The 6,802-nt window shown below is 40.9% G+C and overlaps 1 pseudogene; it reads left to right on the top strand.

Annotated features, from left to right (window-relative positions):
- Positions 1–1,618: 1,618 nt before the first annotated feature.
- On the top strand, positions 1,619–2,343 carry LOC131758702 (DNA polymerase epsilon subunit 4-like; annotated as a pseudogene).
- Positions 2,344–6,802: the final 4,459 nt, after the last annotated feature.

The raw sequence follows: 6,802 nt of genomic DNA, 5'->3' as shown, positions 1-6,802 counted from the left end.
GGGCCTCAACTGGTTTTCATTTTTCCTTCCCCCCAATATATCCCAAATTATCATAGTAATTACATATATATCTTCCATATAAGAATTTATACAGTACAGGTAAGAAAATTACCATAAAAATATTATCGGTTTAGTGTGTTTCTACACTTTTTTCTATACACTTATGTTACTGTATGTACCTTGTAGACTTAAAAAAATTAAATATTTTTTGGAACAGTTATTTTTATTGAAATGTAGTTGATAATATTAGTTTCAGGTGTACAACATAGTGATTCGACATTTAAGTACATCATGAAATGATCACCACGATAAGGCTAGTAACCATCTGTCCCCTTACAAAGTTATCACAGTATTAGTGACCATATTCCTTGTGCTATAAGAATGATTTTAGGGCTTCCCTGGTGGGGCAGTGGTTGAGAGTCCGCCTGCCGATGCAGGGGACGCGGGTTTGGGCCCCGGTCCGGGAAGATCCCACATGCTGCGGAGCGGCTGGGCCCGTGAGCCATGGCCGCTGAACCTGTGTGTCCGGAGCCTGTGCTCCACAACGGGAGAGGCCACAGCAGTGAGAGGCCCGTGTACTGCCAAAAAGAAAAAAAAAAAAAGAAAAATTTTAGATTTACAGAAAAATTGAGAAGATATTAGAGTTCCCATATACCTTTCATTCGTTTCCCACATTACATTTTACATTAGTATGATACATTTGTAACAATTGATGAACCATTATTGACAATTCTATTGAGTAAAGTCCATACCTTATTCAGATTACCTTGGTTATTACCTAATGTCTTTTTTCTTTTGCAGGATCCCATCCAGAATACTCTTTAGGCTCTTGGCTGTGACAGTTTCTCAGGCTTTTCTTTTGATGATTCTGACAGTTTTAAGGAGTACTGATCAAGTATTTTGTAGGATGCCCCTCTCGGGATTTGCCTAATATTTTCTCATAATTAGACTAGTGTTATGAGTTTTGCGGGAGGAGGACCACAAGTAAAGTGCTGGTCTTCATATCAGGGTACATAGCGTCAACATTCCTTAACGGTTAATGTTAACCTTGATCACCTGGCTGGATGGCGTTTGTCAGGTTTCTCCGAGTAAAGCTACTTTCTCCATCCTACAGCCCTCTTATAAACTGGAAAGAAGTCTATGCACGCTTTAGACTCCCTACTCCTATAGGAGTAGGGGGTTGAATTAAGCTCTACCTTCTTGAAGGTGGAGTATATATAAATTATTTGGAAATCTTTTGCAAGGGAGATTTGTCTCATCCCCTATTTATTCATTTATATCAGTATGAACTCATGGCTACTTTATACTCTGGGTTATAATCCAGTACTACATTTTGTTCAAATTGTTCTAGCTTTGGCCATTGAGAGCTATTTCAGTTGGCTCCTGTGTCCCTTTGACATACCCCAATTAATGTGGGTTTTGCATTTTTTTTTAATTGTACTTTCCAGAAATTAGGGGTTTTTTTGTTTGTTTTTTGCGGTACACGGGCCTCTCACTGTTGTGGCCTCTCCCATTGCGGAGCACAGGCTCCGGACGCGCAGGCTCAGCGGCCATGGCTCAGGGGCCCAGCCGCTCCGTGGCATGTGGGATCTTCCCGGACCGGGACACGAACCCGTGTCCCCTCCATTGGCAGGCGGACTCTCAACCACTGCGCCACCAAGGAAGCCCCAGAAATTAGTTTTTAAAAAATCATTGTCAGTGGGGGCCCAGATGGTGGCTGGAAACGGGGCTTCCTGGGAGGAGGAGGGCACCGGTGGGGATGCAGCAGCTTCACAGCCCCAATTCCCGAAGAGTGCGCCTGGGGCTCGTCTCGAGGCTGCCTCTGGTGCGAGTGAAGGCCTGGGTGAAGGTAGACCTCGACGTGACGCTCGCGGGACAGGAAGCCAGCTTCATTTTGGCACGAGCCTTGGAACTTTATGGAAACTGTAGCAAAAGATGCTTACTGTTGTGCTCAACAAGGGAAGAGAAAAACCCTTCAGAGGAGAGATTTGGGTAATGCAATAGAAGCTGTGGATGAATTTGATCTTCTGGAAGGTACTTTGGATTGATTGCTGAGCTGGGCAGTTTTGTGAGCCTGTACCTGTATCCTTCAGCTAGGCCCGCTGCAGGCCTCAGCTTTCAAGAAGAGTCTTTGGAATACTGAACTTACACACTTTGCCTGTTCTACCTTCACCTAAGCCTGGATAAGCAGAGATCTCACCTGTTAGCTTTTCTCTGTAAGGGCTTCCACTACTTGTGTCTTCCTTTTCTGCCTGGATGCACCTGGTGCTGCTTGCAGTAGAGATATAGAAAATGATTTTGTAGGTTGCTTAATAAATGATAAGGACCAAATAAAAGTTTCTGATCAACCTCAAAAAAAGAAATGTCTTTGCCATTTGTTAAACCTTAACTATTTTATAAATTAGAATACACTAATATGTAACTTACAGGCTTGCGTTAAATGTTAAGTGACATTTGTTCTCAACAATTGATACATGAATAAAAGTTACTCTCTAGTTACAGGTATTAAGCACTGTGGGGAAGAAACCCCCAGACCTCCTGCTCTTAGTGTGATCGTCACAGAAGAGCTTTATCTTGTCTGTTGCCTGGAGCCCAGGTAGCTTGGGTTTCAGCTGCCTTAAAGTTTTCAACTCTTATTATTCTATGGTGATAATACTTCTGATTCCAACTTCTAAGTGAAGGATATTTTGGTTCCTAGGGGGAAAGAGATCACTACTGTTCCTTCTAATGTAGAAAACTAAATTCATGGTGACTCAGGTGATTCTAATTGGCTTGGAGTTGAAGCCAGAGGGATGCATTTTCAGTTCAAATTTGGTGTGTGACTTTCATGCAGTCACCTTGGAGATCTTCCTGCTAATAAGAGCTGGTGAAAATACTGCTTTTGGTCTCGAGTACAATTATACCACTAAATGTACCTGTAAGGCTTTATGCATGAGAAGCATTATTAAAATGCTCACAAACTAACACACCTTAGCATATCACACCATGGAGGGTCATGTCATAGCTGTTGTATGTGGGTGATTGCAACCCTGGAGGTGCAGAGAAATTTCAGTTTTACTGAGGAAGCACAGAGGTTAGTTTACATGCCCCAATTCTCACTGCTAATTACTAGGGAAATCAGGGTTTAGACCGTGGACTGACCACCTAGAGGTAGCTGTCCTCGGTTGGGAGTCAATATTATAGACTTCAGGGCTTATCAAATGTCTTTGACCTCCACTCTGCCTCTTGGTAACTTTGGGCAAAGAAATTACCCTCTCCCACGTCTTCATTGTTTCACGTTAAAACGGACAACAGAGTGAAGATGTCTGGGAAGGGCCTGGTTTCTAGAAGTTTCCCTCTAGTACCAGCATCTTCTCTACTGCTCTCCCTGAGACCTCAGCCATGTGTAACCCCATGGGGTAATATCAACTTTGTATTCTAAGTGAGGGCAGTACCCCCTGGAGTTGTGCAACTCAAGAGGTTCTTGTTTCTCCAGTAAACCCTATTAATTGACATCTTTATCAAAGATCATGTCCAGTTGACTTATTCTTTAGAATGTTACTAATCTTTGGCAATGAAAGTAATTTTGTTTTGGCTCAGTAGTTGTGGCTCCACAGGCTTTGGAGCACAGGCTCAGTAGTCGTGGCGCATGGGCTTCGTTGCTTCGCGGCACATAGGATCTTCCCGGACCAGGGCTTGAACCCCTGTCCCCTGCATTGGCAGGTGGATTCTTAACCACTGTGCCACCAGGGAAGTCCCTACAACATAGCCTTGTAGCTTATTTTATACCTAATAGTTTGTACCACTTAAGCCCCTACCCCTATATTGTCCCCCGCTTCCCTCTCCCCAGTGGTAACCACTAGTCTATATCTGTGAGTCTGCTGCTTTTTAGTTTTAGTTACTAGTTTGTTGTACTTTTTTAGATTCCGCATATAAGTGATATCATTCAGTATTTGTCTTTCTCTGCCTGGCTTATTTCACTCAGCATAATACACTCTAGGTTCATCCATGTTGTTGCAGATGGCAGAATTTCATTTTTTAAATGCCTGAGTAATATTCCATTGTATAAATATATATATATACCACATCTTCTTGATCCATTCATCTGCTGGACACCTAGGTTGCTTCCATACTTAGGTAATTGTAAATAATGCTGCTAATGAACATTGGGGTGCATATATCTTTTTGAATTAGTGTTTTTGTTTTTTTTCCCCATATATATATACTCAGGAGTGGAATTGTTGGGTCATATGGTAGTTCTAATTTTAGTTTTTTGAGAAACCTCCATATTGTTTTCCATAGTGGCTACACCAATCTACATTCTCACCAGTGGTGTACGAAGTTCGCTTTTCTCCACATCCTTGCCAGCATTTGTTATTTGTGTTCTTTTTGATGATAGCCGTTTTGACAGGTGTGAGGTGATATCTCATTGTGGTTTTGATATGCATTTTCCTGATGATTAGCGATGTTGAGCATCATTTCATGTGCCTGTTGGCCATCTGCATTTCCTCTTTGGAAAAATGTCTATTCATTTCTTCTGCCTGCTTCTTAATCGGGTTTTTGTTTTTTGATGTCGAGTTATATGAGCTGTTTATATATGTTGAATATTAATCCCTTATTGGTCATATTGTTTGCAAATATTTTCTCCCATTCAGTAGGTTGTCTTTTTGTTTTGTGGATGGTTTTCTTTGCTGTGCTAAAGCTTTTAAGTTTAATTAGGTTCCATTTGTTTATTTTTGCTTTTATTTCCTTTGCTTTAGGAGACGGATTTTAAAAAGTGCTGCGATTTATGTTGAAGAGTGTTATGTCTATGTTTTCCTCCAGGAGTTTTATAGTATCCAATCTTGCACTGAGGTCTTTAATCCATTTTGAGTTTATTTTTGTATATGGTGTTAGAGAATGTAATGAAGGTGACTTGTTGTGCTTTCAATAGATAAAGCCACCTGATGCTAGGTATCCCCCCTTTTTAACTAATACCCAGAATGTCTAATTGAGGAATATTTAGGTTACACATCTATTCAGTATAATATGGTCTGCCTTAAAGACCCATGATCATGAAAAAATGTTTATGCATAAAACTAGTGAGATAGTTTTGTAAAATGTGTGTGCATATGTGTTTAGAAAAGACAGGACCATAATAGCTCGATGTTTACTATATTCTAAGTTAAACTTAGCCACAGCGGAGCTTAAGCAACTTGCCCAGTCTTACTCAGCTAGTGAGGGATGTTGCTGACATTCAAACCCAAGCGACTGGCTCTAGGAGCCCACGATATTAATGATCATTGCTGGGCAGAGGTGGACCTACCTTAAGGTGAATGAAGTTTAAGCTTTAGGGCCTCACACTTTAATGGCTCCTTCCAGCATCCTGGCTTTTGTGTCCTTGTGAAATTTACAAATCCTTAAAAAACGTGGGTCTGCTCCTGCCTCTGGATGTTGAGATTATGAGTGATTTTAACTTTATATCCTCCTTTTCCAAGCTTTCTAAAATTGCTATATTTTATAGTAAAAAAGCTTAAGTTTTTCTCTAGGACTGTAATGAATGAATTATGGAATGAATTCTGTCTGAGCTGCTGCTGGTTAGTTTAGCTTACCTCCCAAGTTTCTTCAGTTTATAACTGAAGTCCGTGCAACTTAGCCTTCTAAGATGAAATGGGCTTCATTACAAGGCTACTTTAAAACCTTAAATGATCATCTTTATGTTCTCCTAAACCCCAAATTACTTGTTCAGTTTCCTGCACATCCTGACATGTTCAATAATGACTTGACATTTGGGAGTTACTTTCTGTGTCCCTTGAATGATGTGATCTTATTAATTCATTTGTATTATAGTGTTAAGTTGTTCATCCTTTTCATTCTTGACCTGGCTTGGTGTAGCGGTGAGGAGTGGGGTGCTGTGGATTGCCTGTGTGGTTGGGTTGTCTCGTATAATCCTGTAGAATGGGAATTACAGGACCTCTCCCAGGATTAGGAGGTTGGAGCTAAGATAAGGCACGTAGAGCTCAGCACATCATGACCACGCCTTGAGCATTTTAATTAATGTAACATAAACTGTTATAGGAGTTGAGAGTGTGTGTGTGTGTGTGTGTGTGTGTGTGTGTGAATATTTATGAACAAAAGAGAAAGAGAAGTAGAGAAGTATCAGCAGATGAAATAGTATGGAGAATGTTCCCTCCTAGTACAAAATACCTGGATTTGGACAATTTAAGTCACTTGATGGTTTCCTTTCCCTGGTCATGTTAATATCCTTAACCTGATTCAAAATCAAATTTTATAGCAATGCATCTCTTCACTCTTAGGAATCACATGCTTTCCACAGTGTTCATCATTCTCTAAAAAACAGGCTTTTTTATTTTTTTAATCTTACTTTAGTATGGTAGTACATTTGTCACAATGAATGAACTAACAATGATACGTTATTATTAACGTAAGTCCAGACTTTATTTCTTTAGTTTTCACCTAATGTCCTTTTTCTGTTCTGGAATCCCATCTAGGATACCACATGATATGTAGTTGTCCTGTCTCCCTAGGCTCCTCTTGGCTGTGATTTATTGAACTAAAACCAATTACGTTGATCCAAGGTGCTGCTTTGGCTCTGGCTCTTGACAATTCCACTGTTTGTCGTCCCCTGGGGCCAGTGCAGGCAGCACAGCTTGTGGTTGAGACCTGAGGGTTGTGCCATCATCTCTGCCCCTTACCAGATGGGTGCCTTGGCCAACGTAACCCCTCCTAAGCCTCGATTTCCTCATCTGTAAAGTGGTTCAGTATCTGCCTCATAGGGTTGTTGTGAAAGCACATGAGAATGCTTGTGAAGTGCTTTGGGGTG

The sequence above is a fragment of the Kogia breviceps genome, chromosome 6, assembly GCF_026419965.1.
Source record: "Kogia breviceps isolate mKogBre1 chromosome 6, mKogBre1 haplotype 1, whole genome shotgun sequence".
In the NCBI taxonomy this organism is placed as follows: Eukaryota; Metazoa; Chordata; class Mammalia; order Artiodactyla; family Physeteridae; genus Kogia; species Kogia breviceps.
This window is presented reverse-complemented; position numbering and strand designations above follow the sequence as displayed.